This window comes from Cynocephalus volans, chromosome 7 (assembly GCF_027409185.1).
Source record: "Cynocephalus volans isolate mCynVol1 chromosome 7, mCynVol1.pri, whole genome shotgun sequence".
In the NCBI taxonomy this organism is placed as follows: Eukaryota; Metazoa; Chordata; class Mammalia; order Dermoptera; family Cynocephalidae; genus Cynocephalus; species Cynocephalus volans.
The window spans coordinates 64,077,043-64,097,968 of record NC_084466.1 but is presented as its reverse complement, the minus strand read 5'-3'; the positions used below and the strand labels follow the sequence as shown (position 1 = coordinate 64,097,968).

The 20,926-nt window shown below is 42.0% G+C and overlaps 1 protein-coding gene across 3 annotated transcripts in view; it reads left to right on the top strand.

Annotated features, from left to right (window-relative positions):
• Positions 1 to 4,992: 4,992 nt before the first annotated feature.
• RUBCNL (rubicon like autophagy enhancer) overlaps positions 4,993 to 20,926 on the top strand; it is a 45,400-nt gene continuing 29,466 nt past the window's right edge. For 2 of the 3 annotated variants that reach the window (XM_063102431.1, XM_063102430.1), the window contains exons 1-2: positions 4,993 to 5,348; positions 6,858 to 6,925. The gene's annotated coding sequence lies outside the window, so the exon portion shown is untranslated. Of the gene's footprint in view, positions 5,349 to 5,821; positions 5,911 to 6,857; positions 6,926 to 20,926 lie in introns of those variants that run through there. The other variant, XM_063102432.1, reaches the window with a different exon arrangement.

Sequence of the window (20,926 nt, the reverse complement as noted above, 5' to 3'; positions counted from 1 at the left end):
CAAAATTGTTATCTGTTTATATTTATTGAAACAGAATGGATTGTACGTATCTGTGGGGTACAGCATTTAATATCAATGCCTGTGTGCAAAATGTGATGCTTAAATCAGGATAATTAATATATACATCATACAATACAACCATTTTTTGTGGCCCTTTACCTATTCTTGCTATACTCCCCTCCCCTTCCCCATTTCCTATCTCTGGTGGCCTCAGTTCTGTTCTCTCCTTTTGAAAGTTCAACAAATTATTGTGATCGTTGGATTTTCTTTCTTTCTTTTATTTTATTTTTTTTAGTTCCCGGTTATGAGTGAGGAAATGCAGTATTTCTCTTTCTGTGTCTGGTTTGTTTTACTTAACGTAGTTTTCTCTAAGTTCAGCCATGTTGCTGCGAATGGTGGAATTTCATTCTTTTTTATGGCAGAGTAGTATTTCATTGTGTACCTATAACACATTTTCTTTATCCAGTCATCTATCAATGAACATTTAGGTTGATTCCAATTCTTGGCCATTGTAAATAGAGCTGCATGGGATAAACATGGGAGTGCAGGTATCCTTTTGACATGGTTTCCATTCCTTTGGATATATACCCAGTAGTGGGATTGCTGGATTGCATGGCAGTTCTACTGTAGTTGTTTGAGAAACCTCCATATTGTTTTCCATAATAGCTGCACCAGTGTACAGTTCCACCAACAGGTAGAAGCATTCCCCTTTCTCAATGTCCTCACCAGCATTTGTTATTCTTTGTCTTTTTGATAAAAGCCAGTCTAACTGGAATGAAATTATATCTTGATGTGGTTTTGATTTGCATTTCTCTGATGCTGAGTGATGTTGAGCATTTTTTCATGTGTCTGTTGGCCATTTGTATGTCTTCCTTTGAGAACTGTCTATTCAGCTCCTTTGCCCACTTTTTAATTGGGTTACTTGTTTTTTTTACTGTTAAGTGGTTTGTGCTCCTTGTATATTCTGGATGTTGATCTTTTGTCCGATGTATAGTTTGCAAATATTTTCTCCTATTCTGCAGTTTGTCTTTCCTCTCTGCTAATTCTTTCTTTTGCCATGCAGAAGCTTTTTAGTTTGAGATAGCCCCACTTGTTTATTTTTTCTTTTGTTGCCTGTGCTTTTGGAGTCTTATTCATAAAGTCTTTGCCTAATACTACATCCTGAAGTGTTTCTCCTATGTTTTCTTTTGGGAGTTTTATAGTTTCAGGCCTTATATTTAAGTCTTTAATCCATTCTGAGTTGACTTTGGTATATGGTGAGAGGTACAGGTCTAGTTTCATTCTTCTACATGTGGATGTCCAGTTTTCCCAGCACTATTTATTGAAGAGGCTGTCTTTTCTCCAATGTATGTTCTTGTTGCCTTTGTCAAAGACCAATCCACTGTAAACATGTGGGTTGATATCTTGGTTCTCTTTTCTGTTCCATTGGTCTAAGTGTCTGTTTTTATGGCAGTACCATGTGTTTTGGTTAATATAGCTTCATGGTATAATTTGAAGTCAGGTAGTGTAATGTCTCAGGCTTTATTTTTTGCACTCAGCATTGTTTTGGCTATTTGATGTCTTTTGTTGTTCCATGTGAATGTTAAAATTGTTTTTTTTCTATTTCCATGAAGAACATCATTGGTATTTTGATAGGGGTTGCATTGAATCTGTAGATCACTTTGGGTAGTATGGACATTTTTACAATGTTAATTCTTCCAATCCAAGAGCATGGAATGTCTTTCTGTCTTTTGGTGTCCTCCTTAGTTTTTGTAAGCTGTGATTTGTAGTTCTTGTTGCAGAGATCTTTCACCTCTTTAGTAAATTTATTCTTAGATATTTTATTTTTGGGTGACTATTATAAATGGGCCTGCTTTCTTGATTTCTTCTGCTGCTAGTTTGTTATTGGAGTAGAAAAATGCTACTGATTTTCATATGTTGATTTTGTATCCTGCAACTTTACTGAAACTGTTTATCACCTTAAGAGCTTTTCGGTGGAGTCTTTAGATTTTTCTATATGTTGGATCATGTCATCTGCAAGGAGGAATAGTTTGACTTTGTCATTTCCATTCTAGATGCCCTTTCTTTTTCTTGCCTAATTGCTCTGGCTAGTACTTCCAATACTATGTTAAATAGGAGAGGTGAGAGTAGGCATCCTTGTCTTGTTTCTGTTCTTAAGGGAAGAGCTGAATATTATTATTAAGTTAAATTAAATTATATGAATATTATTATTAAATTAAATTAAATTAAAAGGAAAAGCTGAATAATAGGATATTATTCAGGATGATATTGGCAATGGGTTTGTCATACATACGTGGCTTTATTTTTGTTGAGATGTTTTCCTTCTATACCTAATTTGCTGAGAGACTTTATCATGAAGGGAAGTTTAATTTTGTCAAATGCTTTTTCTTCCTCTATTAAGATAATCATGTGTTTTTGTCCTTGATTTTGTTGGTGCATCACATTTATTCACTTGTGTATGTTGAACCATCCTTGCACTTCTGGGATGAATCCCACTTAATCATGGTGTATTAATTTTTTTTGACATGTTATTGTATTCTGTTTGCTAATATTTTGTTGAGGATTTTTGTGTCTATGTTCATCAAAGATATTTGCCTGCAGTTTTTTGTCATTATATCTTTGTCTGTGGCTGCATGGTATGGTAACCAGAGAGGCAGGAGTTGCCCAAGTGGGAGGTAGCTTCTTCCAGTTGGAGCTAAGGAAAAGGGATTTTCTGCTTGTGTGTTTTGACATAAAGGGTGAAGAAGGTCTATGAGTGAGGGACAGATTCTTGGAAGGGGTAGCATTTAGATGTTGAGTGACTGAACCACTAAGGGCCTGATGAAGGATCTCTGTACCCATACTTGGCACTGAGTGATGGAACTGCCCAAATTAGTACAGACTTTGAAAATGGGAATTTATGCAGTGACCATGATGGAACAAAGACGAGAAATCTTTCCCAGGATATTACATAAGAACCTGGGCTCTTGAGAAACTCTAGAGAGGGGAAAAAGACAAAGGACGCATGACAGATTTAACTTCTTGCCACTTATTCAAGTAGGGATGCCAAGTCAACTTAATGTGATCTAGAAGAAAATTTTAAGTAGAAGATCACTTGGTGAGCATGACAACTTCCTGATTTAAATCCAGAAGTGGAAAACATTTTCCACTATTATTTTCATACTTATATAATACATACTTATTCTAGGTTCCTCATGTCAATGGACTCATACAAATCTGTCTTTTTGTGGACAATAGATGTTTAAGACAGACAGGCAGGAGGAAAAGAAATAGACACACTAGATGCAGCTTCCCTTGGTTCTGCCCTTCCCTGAGGCATGGCTTGGCTCCGTCCTGTGTAGGATCATCTCTCCTTCTTCCCTGGACTTCTGTGTGGGCATGATGCCATTAAGGCCCTTCTGCTAGCTTATTATGCAGTTCATTTCATCTCATTTCCTTCCTGTTTTATACAGAGACTGATTTCCCCTGTGCTGACTCCATCAGCTGAGTTCAAAACCAGGGTCAAAGCTCTGCTCCCAGCACAAATCACTTCTTGTGATGCCTGGCTGAATTTTGGCGGGCAGCTGCCAGACTTTTAGTTTTCTGGGAGGCTGTCCTGGCCACAATGGAGCTTTGTGTGTGCCCAGCGGGTGCTGGGCATGAGTCCGGCTACACTAGCTGAAGTGGTGAGTTGTTCCTGAAACTCTTATAGCCTTCAGGGTTCAGGTCTTGGAGGGTGCTGTGACCTGGAAGTTGACCTTCCCCATGGAAAAAAAAACCCAAACCAGGGCTGCCCCCCAAATCCAAACCAGCCTCTGCTTTTCCTGAGTGGTGCTCAGGTTTTAATTATCAGTGACTTTCTCAGAATTAACCAGTTAGGCAGTCTTGGAAAGCCCAGGAATTCTACTTCCAGATCCCAGAGGGAACAGAGCAGATGTCCAGTGAGTATTCCTAACCTGAAAAGTCTGTCCTTGAACTTTCTCTCAGAATGTGGACCTCCTTTGTCTGTGACTAGATGTTGAATTTAGTAGAATGCCCAGCGCAGAGGCCAGCCCTACAGCAATTTTGGTAAAAGTGATTTCAAAGTGGCTTCAGAGGAAACTGACCGAATCTCACCATGTTGGTCCAAAATGTCCTAGTCCCCTGCAAGAATGCTCTTCTCTTGATTTGGACTAGATCCAGTCTGCCGCCTGGTGCAGTTGTTTTTGTCTTTAGTGCAGTTGTTTTTGTCTTTTGACTACTAGAATCACTGATTTACTTTGCATAACATTTGTTCTTGTTTTAAGATTTTTCCTTTTGGCTTCCTCCTGACTCTTCGTTCCTTTTAAATATCCCTGAAACAGGATCTCGCTTGGAAATCGGACATAGGTTTGGTGTCACGTACAACAGTCTTCAAAATGTGACTGTGCTACTTATCAGTTGTGTGACCTTGGGCAAGTTATTTAACCTCACTAAGCCACAGATTCCTCCTCTGTGAAATGGGAACAATGATTTATTATTCTCAGGGAAGTTGATAGTTGTTTAAATAATTAGGAAAAGTACCTGGCACGTAGCAGATACTCCACAAATGTTAGCACGCACCCAAACCCGTTTCCTTCCAATTTGTTTAATGCAAGACCTTCACAATGGGCCTTCCGGTGCCCTGAATTCCTGGAATACTATTTTTGGAATTCCAGATATTCCAAATATCCAAAGTTCTTTCAGGTCTAAGCCTAAGGTCCAAATAGACTGCCCTCAAAAAGTGGGGTGACTGGCAGCTAGTATTAATGTGACTTTGTCATCGATTCTTAATTTCTTCATCTGAAGAAGGCAACGCCTAGTACGTGCTGCCGCCCTTAACCACTCCACGCCAGGATTGTGCCAGGGAACGGGCTGTTCCAGAGACACCCGGCAAGTAGGGTCTGAAATACCAGTGCCTTTGTTCCACAACCTGGAAATGACCAAGCCAAGGGGAATGCGATGGGATTTGGTTTCACCGAGCACAAGGGACTCTTCTAAGGAAGCCAGGACCAGTTCACCTACATGTTGTTACCAGCTCAGGCAGCTCGGAGATGATTTCCCACGAGAAATGTGGGCACTTTGAGAGCGCGCTGAGCCCCCTAGGGGCAGAGGGAGCTCGTGCACTCAGCTCTACTAACAGGGCTTAGGTTTCTATTTGTGAAAACTTTCTGTACTGGGTTGGCAGTCTCTCCCCGCACCACCACGATCTCGGGACTGTCCGTGGCACACCTGTGATGGGATACCAAGCCCTCGCTGCAAGAGGACAAAGTGACGAGTAGATTGGACTAATGCTGACCGTGAAGTCCTCTGAATGAGCCGGGCTTTCCGTGGGGTCACCAGCTGAGGGAAAGACGCAGCTCTTGGCCCGGGTAAGTTGCAGGTCCCAGGTGGGCCCCTGATTTCAGTGCAGACTTATCCAAATTACTCATTCTTCACTTCAGGCAATTGTACTAGATGCTGAGTACCGCTGCTTGGGGCGTTTGGGGTTGGGCACTCATTTCTGCCACGTCTGCGTTGATCTCATTTCGACTCCGGAAAGCGCGGTTGGGGTCCGGGCGCGGTGAGATGGGGAGGACGGGAAGAGGGGCGCACAGGTGCTCCCGGCTGCCCCCGGCCCGCGTCGCCCAGGGCCTGGTCACGGCAGCGGGGGTGTGGAAGCGGGAGGGACCCAAGTGCCTTCCAAGTCGGCGGCGTCTCCCTGCGCGCAGCAAGCCCGGGAGCGGCGCTTCGCCTTCTGCAGCCTCCGGGGGGGGGGGGGGGGGAGGTGGGGAGGGCGCGGGGCGTGGCGGCCTCGGGCGTCGCTTCTCCCCGCTCGCTGCCTCTCCATGCAGCTCTGGGGAGCGCGGCGACCAAGGCACGCTGCCAGGAGCCGGGGGAGCCGGGCCCCGACACGCCGCGCTCCCCTGGCGCAGCTTTCCACGCCGGGATGAGGTGGGCAGGGCTGGTGGGCGAGAGAGGGGCGGCGGGGGACAGGGAGCGGCTGGGACATGGGGAAGAGGGGGCAGCAGGCGACGTGGGGGTGGTGGGAAGGGCGCCAGGGAGGCCGTGCTGAGCGGAGACCCAGGATCTCAGGGTGGATCAGGGCAGAGGCGTGGCCCCTTGGAAACTATAGGAAGGGGCTCCTCGTCAGGGTGACGTGCATTTACGGCGTTACCTTTTCAAAGCGCGGGCGACCCTCGACTGGGCTTGGGCCCCGAAGGGCACGGGAGCGGGACTGCAGTGCACTTTTGTGCAGGGTCACCCTCAGTGAGCCCATAGCCTGCCTCGTCCCAGGCGCTGTGTTCTGGGCTCGGTGGTTTTTCTCGGTTCCCCAAACGCGCGCAAACACACTGCCAGGGCCCCCTCCCTAACACACCCCAATCCATGGTTATCTGGTGGCAAAACAAACGCTTCGCTCTGTAACGGAGCTTCTCCTAGGTTGGAGTGTGAAAGCGTGGCGTATTGTTTGGTCAGAGTGCCCCAGGTGAAGTTCACCTGCCGAGATTGCCTCGGGGAAAGCCACACGACCGCATGCACCGCACCGCGCCCTCCTGACCCTGACCGCGCCGTGGGTGCTTGCGACCGAAGTCCTGCTAAATCACTGCGGTCAAATTCCCCGTGGATTCGTCTGCATCTCAGTCCTTTGTTGCAGTTCGTCTTCAGTGCACTGCCACGTGAAACTGCTCGTCATAGTGTGACATCAGAGGACAGGAACTTTGCCGTTTTCATCAACTTCTTTAGGGCTGCGCAAGGGGGGGGGGGCGGGGGTGCTAGGTACGTTGATGAAAATTGAGGGTCGTAGTCTTTGGGGCATTAGATTTGATTTAGGCATAGTTTTTATGCAACCATTTAACTCTGAAAACATTGTTGGCCTTCTGAGTTCTTGTTTTGTGACACAGGGAAAATTCTGTCAGAGCGAAGGATAAACATCCAAGAGGAAGCACTTCATTTGAATGGTGTTGAGAAGGTAAGTTTAGAGCTAAGGAAAGAGTACATTGCTTGCTGTCACATTTTTTTTTTCCACCCATCTGAAGGCACCCACGTAACAGCACTGATCTATTTGAATAGTTTTCCTTGTTACTAAATCTAGAAAATTTTCATATTTCTTAATATGGAAAGAAGAGATTCACATGGTTGGTTGTGTTAAAATTTAAGCTGTTCTTAGATAAGCCTTCCAGAGATGTCCAGACTTACAAAGATTATAAACTTGAGCAATGCTAGTGCCTGGTAATCATATTGTATCTTTTCATGGTACCCAATAAGATCTCTGGTTGGTTTTCCCATTTTAATTAAAAGGAGTTGAAGGATGACTCAGTTAAGAGTTTGGGAACTAAAACTAGCTCTCCTTAATTGTGCTGTTTTGTACTGAACTGTGAGTCTTCATGCAATAATAATGATGGTGATAATAAAACTAACTTGCGTAGAACATTGTGTGTTAGACTGAGATACACATGCTACAATTCATTTAGTTCTCACAACAATCCTGTAAAGAAACTGAAGCACAGAGAGGTTAAGTGCTTGCCCAAGGTCACACAGCTAATAAGTAAATAATTCCTCTCAGATTAATATGAAAATTATATTTTAGTGGGATTTGTGTGTGTGTGTGTGTGTGTTTTAACTTCTGTACCATGTTTTATTCCACATATAGAGGTGTTGCTTTGCCCCCCACAGATTTGTCACCCCACTTCCCCTGGGTGACAGAGATGCAAAGGATTATTCAAAGCCCATCTCTTCTGAGCAGTGAGAAGCCCTGAAGTGGTTAACTTCCCTGGGTCCCTGCAGCAAGAGGCATCTCTTCCTCTGGAAATTAACCCAGAATTCGGGTTCTCTTCCTGCATTTATTTCCAGACCAGGAAGTTACAGGAAGAGAACATAGGTGGGATTATAGTTTAACAATATAGGCTGGTAACTTTCAGTGAAACAAGCCAGATGACATTCCAGTAGACAATTAAGTGATCTTACAGCAATTTCTCAGTATCTTTACATAACAGTCAGTAACTAGTCTGTCCTTGAGCCAGCAACCTTGCTGTGCCACAAATCTTTATCTTACACCAGAGACTTATAGCCTGAGGAAAGTTTCCAGTCCTCCGCAAGGTCAATATTTGAAACTGCAAAACTTTGGAAAACCAGGCCCTGTGAAGTACATATGCTTTTTAGTATATTCCACATAGAGGGACATGGAGAGTAAGACTAGGGGCTCTGGAGCTAGCTTCCAGGGTTTGGACCCTGAGCATGCCTCTGAGTGGCTGTGTGGTCACTGCTTTACTTCCTTTTCCTGGGTCTCAGTTTTCTGATCCATAAAGTAGTGATAATGATCCCATATTTAATGAGTGCTTTATTTTTACTGGAACCTGACATTTGAACTGTGAAAATACTTCTCAGAGTGTAAGGAGTTTCAGATTAAGGTGTTTTTGTCATCTATAACAGTAGGCAGGGCAATGGCAAATGAATAAAAGCTGAAATAAACTACTCAATGTGATTTGCCAAACAATTATATTGAAAAATTGTACGGTTCTTTGTTGTTGTTTAAAAAAATGCTTTAGTTCTGTTATTGAATGCTTAGCTTTACATTTATTAAAAGAGATAAATGTAAATTAGACATCAAAGTTTTTTTGGCAGGTAATGTTGAAAAGTACCCATGGTCAGCAGGTGTTTTCTCTAGTTGATTTGAGGTGATGAAAAGTGGAAAGTGAAGATATTTTTTCTCCTATGCTCTTCTACATTTTTTTATTCCAACAAACTGCAGTGGATCAGAAAACAGCTGAGTTCCAAAAATATATGTAGGGTACTTTCCTATTCTCTATTTAGAAATTGTTCTTAGAAGACAGCTTTTGAGATGGCCACTTTAAATCTGGTGAGAAGACTTGAACTTTTATTTATGCATTTTTTCAACAAGGTCAAGGGTTTGGATCCCCCTGCTGTCCAGCCATCAAAAAAAAAAAAAAAAAAAAAAAAAAAAAAAAAAAAGAAAGAAAGAAAGAAAAGAAAAGAAAGTTATATATGCATATTTTAAGAATATTTTTAAAAATGCAGCTCAATTGTCAAATATGTTCACAGAAAAACTGAATTGTCATAGGCCAATTCAGCCCTAGAACCTGTATAAATATCTATTTTTTGGTTGCCTATTCTTAGTTTAGACTCTTGATTATGCAGATTTAGGTTCTGAGAGGTAAACTTGTCAATGTCACTGGCAGCCATTCTGTGCTTGGTGAATATCTATATTCTGGAGAGATGTTTGGATCCATGAGATTTAAAGGTCTTGCCTTCACTCCTGTGCTTCAGGAATTAGGGCTAGATTAGTATGGGTTGGCCTCCTGGGTCTTGGTCATTTAAAAACAGCTTCTCAAACAGGCTGGCCTTAGTAAAGGACAAACAACTGATCAACTTCAAGTGTCTTCTCTTCTACTGTGAATATAAAGATGATAGTTTCTTACTTTCTGTTTTTCCAAGTAATGCCACTTGGACTTGTGGGTTTTGCTCACATCGACTGTTTCTTAATTAAGATGCTTTTAACAATCTTCACTGCATTTTCTGGCTCCCGTTTGGGTGTTGCTGTGTAGAAACCAAACAGTTCATTTTCACTGGGGGCTGGGCTAGGTTTGATAATAATCTGAAACACCTTGAAGGATTCTGACCTAATGAAAGGATAAGAAAATAATAAGTGTATATTTGTGTAAAAATTTAGAACAGTGCCAGGCACAAAGTAAATGCTATATAGGTGTTAGTTATAAGCTTATGAGGAGGAAGTTGTAAGAAGTTGAATGCTGTAGAAAAATAGGGCAGTAAATGGGGATCGTGCATTCCTGAAGGGATGTGGTTTTTAAAAAGGTGATAGGAAAGGTCTCAGTCCTAAGGTAATATTTGAATAAAGATCTGGAGGGGTGTTGGGGCAGAGGGGTGTAGCAGTGTCAAGGTCCTAGATAAGAAAGTTAGACAGGTCACTTAGGGACACAGGGACAGATCCTTCAACATTTTTAGTAAAAAATAAAAATAAATTTTTTAGTAAAAAATAAAACTTTTACTTATGGGAATTTTCTATGGAAAATTTCAAACTTAAAAGTAGGTATGGTGGTAAAATGAACAACCTCTCTTCTGCCAGCTTCAACAATTATCAACATGACCAATTGTGTTTCATTCATATCCCCCACTGGCACCATTTTCAAGCAAACTCAAGAAATTCTATCACTTATTTCTAAGTACTCCTGTATATATTTTTTAAAGATAAGCACTTACCAAAACAAAGCTGCAATATTTAACCTCTTTGACTTTGTTTCCCATCTGTAAATCAGGGCAGTAGGCCCTTCCTTGCAGAGCTGGTTTAAAGCTAAGGGTGGATGCCCGAAGCCCTCCGTGTAGGCTCAGGAGTTGGTTCCTAGTTGCTGGTAGCCATCATTGCTGATGACGATGTCTCCACCTGGCCTGGATTTTTTTTCTAGATAGTTCTAATGTGGCAATTTTACTTTTACTTCCTCTTTCTTCTCCATACCTATTTTACACACACTTATTCAGTATTTCCTTTATCTACTCTCTACTTCCCCTTTTAACTTTCTCCTGTCCTTTCCGTATGTTTGTTTATAGCCTGACTTAAAGCTTGTGCTTTAATCCCTTGAGCCCGTGAAATACCAGTTCCCTCTGATCTTCCTTGATCTTATTGTAGGAAGATGGACACCTCTGTCTATTTCATTTTTTTTTTTTAAAGCATCGAGATTGAGGTAGAATTCCCAGTCCATACAATTCACTCATTTAAAGTGTACGGTTGAGTGATTTTTAGGATATTCACAGATATGTGTCACTATTATTGTAGCTGTTTTGAGATATTTTTATCACCTCCAAAAGAAACCTGGTACCCTTTAACTATTCCCCTCGTCTCATCTCCACCCAAAGCAACGACTAATCTACTTTCTGTCTCTATGGATTTGCCTATTCTGGACATTTCATATAAATATGAAGTGTCTTTTGTGTCTGGCTTCTTTCACTTAACATAATGTTTTCAGCGCTCATCCATGCTGTAGCATGAATAAATGCTTCATTTCTAACTATGGCTAAATAATATTCCATTATATGGACATAGCACACTTTGTTTATCCGTTCATCAGTTGATGGACATTTGGGTTGTTTCCACTTTTCAGCTGTTATACATAATGGTGCTATAAACATTTGTGTGTAAGTTTTTATGTGAACATATATTCTTATTTCTCTTGGGTATAGATCCAGGAGTGGAATTACTAGGTCAAATGGTAACTGTATGTTTAACCATTTGAAGAACTGCCAGGCCACTTTCCAATATGGCACCCCTTTTCATTTTGCCCAAACACAGAAATTGAGCCATCTTTCAAGTGCAGGTACCTATCATTCCTTTGGATGTTTCTAATATTTTTTTGAAGTCTTACTTAGTTATCTCATTATGTTCATGTGTAATTCTGTTTTTGTTTGTTATAGCTATTTATGTATAAGGTATTTAAGTAGAACATTACTTGAGCAGTGGTCCCCAAAGTGGAGAGTATGTACCTTTAGAGCATAAGGTGATTCATTGGAAAGCAAGAAAAAAATGTTATTTTTACATATGCTTTATAATTACATAATATGTTAGAATAGGTGTCATATGTAAGGCTTATAAATAAATATTCTTATATTGGAGATGTATATGCAAAGGGTTTTTTTTGTTGTTATTGTTGTTTTTTTACGCAAGTAGGAGTAATTATAAAATTAAATTCTGGGAACAAATGTTCCAGAGACTTCAAATATAGCTAGAAGGTCCTTAATCCTATGTTTTATGACAAATCTGATGGGAAAACTCTAAAAATCACTTTGCTAATAAAATTGAAAGTGTCCTAATTTCAGCTCACATGGAACAGGTGAATGCCAGTGGAAGGAACTTAGGATCAGGTGTCAGACTTTTGTTTTTATCCTACTTCTGCTAATTACTAATAGTGAGACTTTGGGTAAGTCCCTTAATGGTCTCCATTTCAGTTCTCAAATTGGCATAATAGCACCTGAAATATTTATAAGTTATCATTGTGTAGAATGAGGGTGGAAAATGTGACATGTGCAGTGATCATAGGAAGTTAGTCATTTGGATGTTTATGGCAACCCTGCAGTTCTTTTTGGTGAAATATCTAGTTTTCCATAATCTTTGCCTTTGTTGGGTCTTCCCCTTCTTACCCACCTACTTATTTCTCTCTCTCTTTTTTTTTTTTTTTTTTTTGCGGCAGGCCACAGGGAACTGAACCCTTGACCTTGGTGTTATGAGCCTCACACTCTCGCTCTACTGAGTGAGCTAACTGGCCAGCCCTCTATTTCTCTTAATTGCTTTTTGTCCTTCCTCCTCGTTCTTCTGACAGCCCACCTTCAGAATTAAAGGTCATTGCTAAAGGCTGCGTCCGTTGGAGAGGAGTCCACGTGATGCCACCCAGCCGCTACTGCAATATGACAGTTTCCTTCCTGCTGCTTTCGTCACCACATCTTGTTGAGCACATTTTGCCGTGAAGGTGCAGCTGTACGAAAATTGCAGTTTTTCTCTGATTCCCGGCCACTGTTGTGGAAGCTATGGAGTCAAATTATGGGGCTTATGGATGGTTTCTATTTGAAGTGTAATAGTTTTTTTAGAGTCTGTCAGCTTCCTTGGGGATGTGAATCTTTGCTTAAAGTCAAAGCATGAGGGGAAGTAGATCCTGAGAGAGATGGGACAAGGTTCTGGGAAACTGTGTCAGTCAAACAGCTCCCATGCTTGGTTAAAGTTTCATTTGTTCTCTGCTCACTCGCATTTGTCTGTTACTGGGTGTGCTTAGTTAGATATAATAAAATTGTTAAAAATGACTTTATCTTTTACCTCAACTCTCGTTTGTGATTCCTATTCTCTACTTCCTTTATTCTAAGGAAATAATTAACAGACATTTTAGGCCGTGATCTTTGATTTCTTCTAAAGGGTGGCATCCATTCTGACTTCTTTCCTTGGGCAACAGAAATAACCAACATAACCATATTTAGGTAGTGTTCATTAGTTTATTCTTTCATTCATACGCTCAGAGAATAAATTATTGAGCACCTATTATTGCCACGGTTTTATTTAGGTTCTGGGGACAAAGCAGTGTCCAAAATAAATTTTTTTAAAAAGGTGCCATCATAGATTTTACATTCTAATGGGCACTAGTCATTGAGGTTAAATAGAGATTTGTGCTACGGAGAGAAATAGAGGTGGAAAGGGGGATAGGGACTGTTGGGAAGGGGCAGCTGCCATTTTTGATCAGGTGACCGGGGAGGCCTCACTGAGAAGGTAGTATTTAAGATGGGTCCTTACCCCGATGACCCTCATTATGCATGCAGTGTGTAGTTAGTGTTGGGGAAGAGAAATTCTAAGTCTGATGTGCTTGTGCCTGTACATGGAGTGGCTTTAAGACTGTTAGGGATATTAGGAGCAAACACTGCTCTGCCATCCAAGTGCTAGCTGCTATGGTCTGAAAGACTTTTGTGAGGTCACTGTAGTGGTGGCTCTTGCCCAACTGAGGCATCTGTCCCTCCTCTATGCAGTCAATATGATGGCTGTAGAGATGTAGCCACTCCCAACAGGGCAGGTGACTGTTAGAGTCAGAATGACTTGGCTTGGGGAATCCTGGAGTCTCTCCTTTGTCTGGGCCTTTTCTGCTGCATATATGTTAACTAGTAATCTGGCCTGTGCTTACCCTTTGATCCCAGTAGGAAAATCAGTAGGAATGATGGTAAGATTTGAGGCTTGATTTCTCTTACTTTAGAATGTTCTTGGAAATTGATTTTATTTGTGTACCCCAGCATCTCTGATTCAAAGGGAGATAGGAGGCACTCAGTTTCCCTGGGCTTGGGCTTCAGGACACACACCTCTGGGTTTCAAGCCACTCCCTGAGGTCTCAGGCCCCTCCTCTAGGGTCTTCCCTAGAGGAGAGTTACTGTTGCTTATTGCACCTATTTTTGGTACCAACATGAGGAAATTAAGACTACAAGAGGTGGATTTATGCAAATCCAGTACCTAAGCATCCTCAGTAAAAGGAATTTGTACAGGCTTATACAACCTCAGTGACCAAGCATGCTCAGTAAAGTGGAGTTTATCCTTTGAATGACCTTCCACTAGAGGTACCAAAGAGCACAGAATATTCTTCAATATGTTCTGTGCATGTGATAGAATTTGACCAATGACCATGCCCTAAAAGAAGACCAACTGAGCATGTGCAAGACTATGGTACATAACCGGGAACCACCTCCTTAGCTAAATATTCATTAGGTAGCATGAATATGTATTAGATAGCAAAACTCTAAAAGTTGAACACTGGAAGAAGGTGGGGTTGTTGCCCACTTCTTCTGGGGCCAACCCACACTTCGCTGGCGAGCTGTGCGTGCTTTACTTTTGTGATAATCTTCTAATGGTTGGCTGCTCACTCTTTTGAGCCAACCTACACTTGGTACTAAACTCTAAATGTGTACTTCTTACTTCCGTATTAAACTTGGTGTGGGCCCTGCCCAGTCTTGAGCTAGGCAACACTTTCTCTGTGAAATCTGTTCCTTATTTTACTACATTAAACCTGCTTCCTCTTTCTCCTGTGACTCTGCTCTTGAATTCTTTCCTATGGCAGAGTCAAAAACCTGCTAGACGACAGGGTAGGTTGAAGCCAGCTATCATCCCCACACCCTCTCCTCTGGAATCAAAAGGATCTCATTTATAATGGTGGGAAGTATGCTGAGAAGATGCCAAGTGTTGCTGAGACCCATATTACCTTCTGCCTATCAGTACCTGAAATGCATGAGTGTGTGTCCGTTCACTGTCTCCCTTCCACCAGATCATAAGCTACTGCAGGGCAGGAAGCTTATTTTAGTCAGCAAAACAAAACAATACCAGGCATGTAGTAGATGCTCAATAAATATTTTTTAATTGAGTAACTGACAGACTACAAACAATTTCGCCACAAGCAACACACCCAGCAACTGTATGATGGTACACTGTGAATTACCTGCTGCCTTAAAAATCAAAAATTGGAGATGTTGCCCTCCTGTCACTAGGGTCTGGACTTTGATTGTTTCCAAGTATTGCTGTCTCCTCAGTGTGAATCTACCTATCAGAGAAACTCAGGCTCCCTATGAGAGTCTAATCTGGCTTTTTGTCTGCTCTCTGCCACTGCCCAGTTGTGGCTTAGACATGGTTTTGGATCTTTGTGGCACTATTTCAGTTCTAAAATGTTCTGATTTTATAACCTGGCAAAGCTAACACATGCTGGTTGTTCGTGTGAAGCAATAACACCTTTCTGAGGAAGTAGAGCAAGCACCTGCTTCTGAAAACTGCTTTTTATCAGGAAGCCTATTTTTTGCTCAATGCACTTAGGTCAGTTTTGTATATAAGAGGCTCTCAAATAACATTATTCTCTTTGAACAATTGACTTTAATCTGTTTATAGAAAACAGATTAAAATATACATTTGAGATCACATATCTTTCATGTGGTTTTACATCTATAATCATCTCCCTCACACACAAAAGATATATGATGTGTAGAAAACTGAGTGTAACCATGACTTATATAGCTTTATTCTCTTGGAAGTAATGAGGTATCATGGACTATGGATGCAGACTAAGATTGGAACTAGTAAGAGAAAGGAACTAGTAAAAGAAAGTGAACAAAAAATGACATGAACAAAGATGTTCATTGATGTATATTTTATAATAGTGAAAACTGAAAATAAATGTTCGTCAGTAGGGATCTGGCTAAGTAAATTATGATACATTTATACCATAGAAAGTGATAAGATGGAAGAATAACCAGATACATCCTCAAGACATACTATATTGAGAGAAAAATAAGGTAAATTATGGAATATGTCCAGTATGATGCCATATATGTGTATAAAAAAAGAAAACAAAACATATGTTCTGACCTAACATATGTATGTTAATTCATAGAAAAGATCTGGAAGGAATAAAATGGTTAACAATGTTATTTCTGAGAATGAAGTAGGGTTGGTGGGGTTCAGTGTGATGAGAGCTCTTTATTATTTACTCTATGTATTAGTCCGTTTTGTGTTGCTATAACAGGATACTTGCAACTGGGTGATTTATAAAGAAAACAAAATTTATTGCTTACAGTTTCTGAGGCTGGAAAGTCCAAAGTCCATCTGGTGGTGGCAACAGTGACTCAGGGGTCTCACATTGTGAGGTGGTGGGGACAGAGAGAGCAGAGAGAGCAAAAGACAGACTCTCCTCTTCTTTTAAAGCCTCTGACCACCATTTTTAATTCATTCACTACTGCACTGTCCTACAATCCAATCATCTCTTCAAGGCTCCACCTTTCAATTACCATAATAGGATTTCCTACCCTCTTAAAAGTCACAGTGGGGGCTAAGCTTCTAATACATAAAACTTGGGGAAGACAATTCAAGCTTCAAAGAGTTTTGAGGGTACATAATTCAATCCACTACACTCTAGGTATCTGTGTTTGGGGCATTTTATAAAAGTGTGGTCATGGTTTCCTTTTGTAGCTATAAAATCCAAAATTAGTGGAAAGGAAAAGATGTGTGATATAGAGAAATTGGGGTACAACATGGGATTTGAAGTCAGGAGAAGGAAAATAAAGCAGTTGGGGTAGCGAGTTCTGGCAGTTAACATGAATGGACATGTCCTGTGATATGTTGTGAATGGTCATTTGTGATTTGTGTGGTGTTTTCAGGAGAGAGACATATATTAATCTGTATCACTCTAAGAGGTATGACCTAGAATAGAGGGCCTCCAAATTAATAAAACCCAAGGACTTTTAAGAACAATTTTCTTATGTACCTTCTTTTGGTCTATTTGAACTTTTATCACTGTAAGCATTGGATGAAAAATTTCCTGTCTTTGGGAAACATGGATTCACTTCTATACCTATATGAATAATTCTGCCCCAGTAATAGGGCAGCTGTACCTACCACCAACATTTTTTCTGTAGCTCTTGACTTTACTTCCACTTTGTTGGATCTTTTGTTCAGTCCATAAGCATTTATTGGGCCCCCATGTGCAACTGTAGGTATGGGGGACGCAACCTGGCAGAGAACAGACAAGGCCCCTGCTCTCGTGGAACATAGACTTAGGTGGGGGAGGGGAAGACTGACAGTAAGAGCTAAAAGATATCAGGAAGTGAACACTACTGTGATGAAAACTAAGCTGGGTGATGTGATAGGGAGTGACCAGGAAACTACTTTAAGAGTGGTAGTTAGGGGATTTGGTTTCAAGATGGCGGCGGCTGCGGCGGCTGGCGCGGAGTAGCTGAGGTGGAAAAGGTGGCCACTGGGCCTCAGGCAGCCGGGAAACTTGTGGACCTTCCTCTGGCCATCTCTTAAGGGAGGACTGCTGCTGCTGGCCGGTCGTGGGGGCTCAACGCCACTTTGCCCCCGGCAGGAGAGGCTGCCTCATTTACAGGCAACAGCTTTGAAGTGTGGAGCAGGAAAAGAACTGATTCTTAGCTGCAAAAGCGAGTCTTGAAACAGGGAACACGGCGCCAGGGCTGCTGTGGATGCAGCCAGGATCCCGGAGGCTGGGGCCGCACTGAAGGCGGCCAGCTGCCCTATTCAGGATTCGAGGTTTCAGGCCGGCATTAAAGAAGATTCCTGGGAGCGCCCGAGCGGTGCCGCGACTGAACAGCCCGAGGCGGCAGCGCCGAGAACACGGAAGGCAACAAACCAGAGACAGAGCGAGCGCCCGACCTGGCACAGCACTGTGAGTGATCCCTGGCCCACGCGGCTCCCGCCTGCACCACCAGGCCACTCACTGCCCCGGTGCTGCCTCCATTTTCCCAGGTGCGGGCAGCTCCGCCCTGCTCGGCCATCACTGAGCCCATTTGCTTGGCCTGGCACGGGGCTTTCCGGACCCTGCGGGCCGACCTCCTCTCCCACTCCCTCCGCGGTTCTCTGGCGGGGCTGGGGGTGTGGGGCGTCCCGACCAGTGTTGAGAGGGCTAGAAAGTACGGGCGGGCCGACTGTCACTCCACCACACCCTGGACTCCGGCCCCGGTAAACTTCCTGTTACTGGGAGGCAGATAACATCTCTGCGACCACCAGTTTGGAAAAAAGCCTAACGAATTTCTGGTTGGGAATAGTGTGGTAGGAGAGTTCCCAGGTCCGCTTGAACCTGCCGGAGAGCAGGCTGCAGGCGGGCACTAGACTCGGTTTATACCGGGGGGATACAAAGGTGAACAAGACCCGAGAAAGATCTACACAGTGCTACAAAGGCACCCAGAGAGACCGGTTGTCTGTGCCTAGCAGAAACCTGATAGACTTCCTGGGCGAGGCGGTGCTGAGCAGGGTCTTGAAGGCCCAGCTGATAGACGAGGGGTGCAGAAGACACGCCCCAGCCCAGCACAGTGTGCACAGAGGGGGGAGACTCGACAGAAACCACACACCCAGTGGGGTCGCCACTGCACGATCTAACAGCCTGGGCCAGAGCACACGGAACGGGGAGAAGTCCTGTACAGAAAGTGAAAGCTCAACAGAGATCACACACCCTGTGGTACGTGATCCACCAGCCCAGCAGAGTACAAGCTGACCAGAAAGGTGGATCCCCGGAGAAGCCCAAGACCCGAGGCAACCACACACACAAGACACTAGAGGCCAACTGAGCAGTCACGGCGGGAGCCATACCAAATTAGCAACCACAGCAACATCCTAGTTAGTCATTAGTCTCAAACCGGTGGACTGTGAAACCCCCTGCCACAATGAATAAACACCAAAAAAAAGACACCAGAAATACAAAAAATCAAGAAAGTACACCACCAAAAGCTAATAAATCTCATACTCTAGATCCTATAGAACAAGAAGCCCTTGAAATAACTGACAAGGAATTTCGAGTGATAATTCTAAGGAAACTGAATGAGATACAAGAAAACTCAGCTAGACATCATGATGAAATGAGGAAAAGTATACAGGATCTGAAAGAGGAAATATACAAGGAAATCAATGTCCTGAAAAAAAATGTAGCAGAACTTGCTGAACTGAAGAAATTATTCAGCGAAATAAAAAACACAACGGAGAGTTTAACCAGCAGGCTTGTCGAAGTTGAAGAGAGAACCTCTGAACTTGAAGATGGGCTGTTTGAAATAACACAAGCAGACAAAAAGAAAGAAAAAAGAATCAAGGACATGGAAGAAAATCTGAGAGAGATATCAGACAACCTCAAGCGCTCAAATATCCGAGTCATGGGTATTCCAGAAGGGGAGGAAAATGGAGATTCCATTGAAAACATATTCAACAAAATAGTGGCAGAAAACTTCCCAGGTATAGGAAAAATCACAAATCTTCAGATCCAGGAAGCTCAACGATCTCCAAACGTATTCAACCCAAAAAGGCCTTCTCCAAGACATGTCATAGTCAAATTGGCAAAACTCAGAGACAAAGAGAGAATCTTAAAAGCTGCAAGAGAGAAGCATCAAATCACCTATAAGGGAGCCCCAATCAGGTTAACATCAGACTTCTCATCACAAACCCTAAAAGCTAGAAAGGAATGGGATGATATTTTCAAAATACTAAAAGACAAAGATTGCCAGCCAAGAATACTCTACCCTGCAAGGCTATCCTTCCGAAATGAGGGGCAAATAGTATATTTCTCAGACAAACAAAAACTGCGGGAGTTCACTACCACAAGACCACCCTTACAAGAAATCCTCAAGGGAGTACTGGGTTTGGTTCCCGAAAAATAACTACCACTGCCATAAAAACCTAAGAAAAATCTAAACCCGCTAGTACAATAAAAATGGCATTCATGAAGAGAAAACAAGCTAACAAAAACACTATCTACAACCTAAGGAACCAACAAACAAAGAAACCAAACAGTAAATCAGAAAGCAAGGAACAAAAGACACCTAAGACAACCAAACAACCAATAAAATGCTAGGAATAAGTCAACACCTTTCAATAACAACTCTTAATGTTAAAGGCTTAAATTCCCCAATTAAAAGACACAGACTGGCTGACTGGATCAAAAAGCAGGACCCAACTATATGCTGCCTACAAGAGACCCACCTCACCCATAAAGATTCACACAGACTAAGAGTGAAAGGATGGAAAAAGATTTACCATGCAAACAGAAAAGAAAAACGAGCAGGAGTGGCTATTCTTATATCTGACAGAATAGACTTTAAACTAAAAACCATAAAAAGAGACAATGAGGGACACTACTTAATGATAAAAGGACTGATCCATCAAGAAGACATAACAATCATAAATATGTACGCACCCAATGTTGGAGCAGCCAGATTTATAAAACAAACTCTATTAGACCTAAAGAAGGAAATAGACACTAATACCATAATAGCAGGGGACCTGAACACTCCACTGTCAATATTAGACAGATCATCTAGGCAAAGAATCAGTAGAGAAACACAAGATCTAAACAAGACTCTAGACCAATTGGAATTGGCAGATATCTACAGAACATTCCACCCAACAACCTCAGAATATTCATTCTTCTCATCAGCACATGGATCATTCTCCAGGATAGATCACATATTAGGTCACAAATCAAGTCTCAATAAATTCAAAAAAATTGGAATTATCCCATGTATCTTCTCAGACCACAATGGATTAAAACTAGAAATTAATAACAAACAAAACTCTGGAAACTATGCAAACACATGGAAATTAAACAGCATTCTACTTAATGACATATGGGTCCAAGAAGAAATCAAGCAGGAAATCAAAAAGTTTATTGAAACTAATGAAAACAATGATACATCATATCAAAACCTGTGGGATACTGCAAAAGCAGTATTGAGGGGAAAATTTATTGCATTAAATGCTCACTTCAGAAGAATGGAAAGATGGCAAGTGAACAACCTAACACTTCACCTTAAAGAACTAGAAAAACAAGAACAATCCAATCCTAAAGTTAGCAGACGGAAAGAAATCATTAAGATCAGAGCAGAACTGAATGAAATTGAAAACCAAAAAACAATTCAAAAGATCAACGAATCAAAAAGTTGGTTTTTT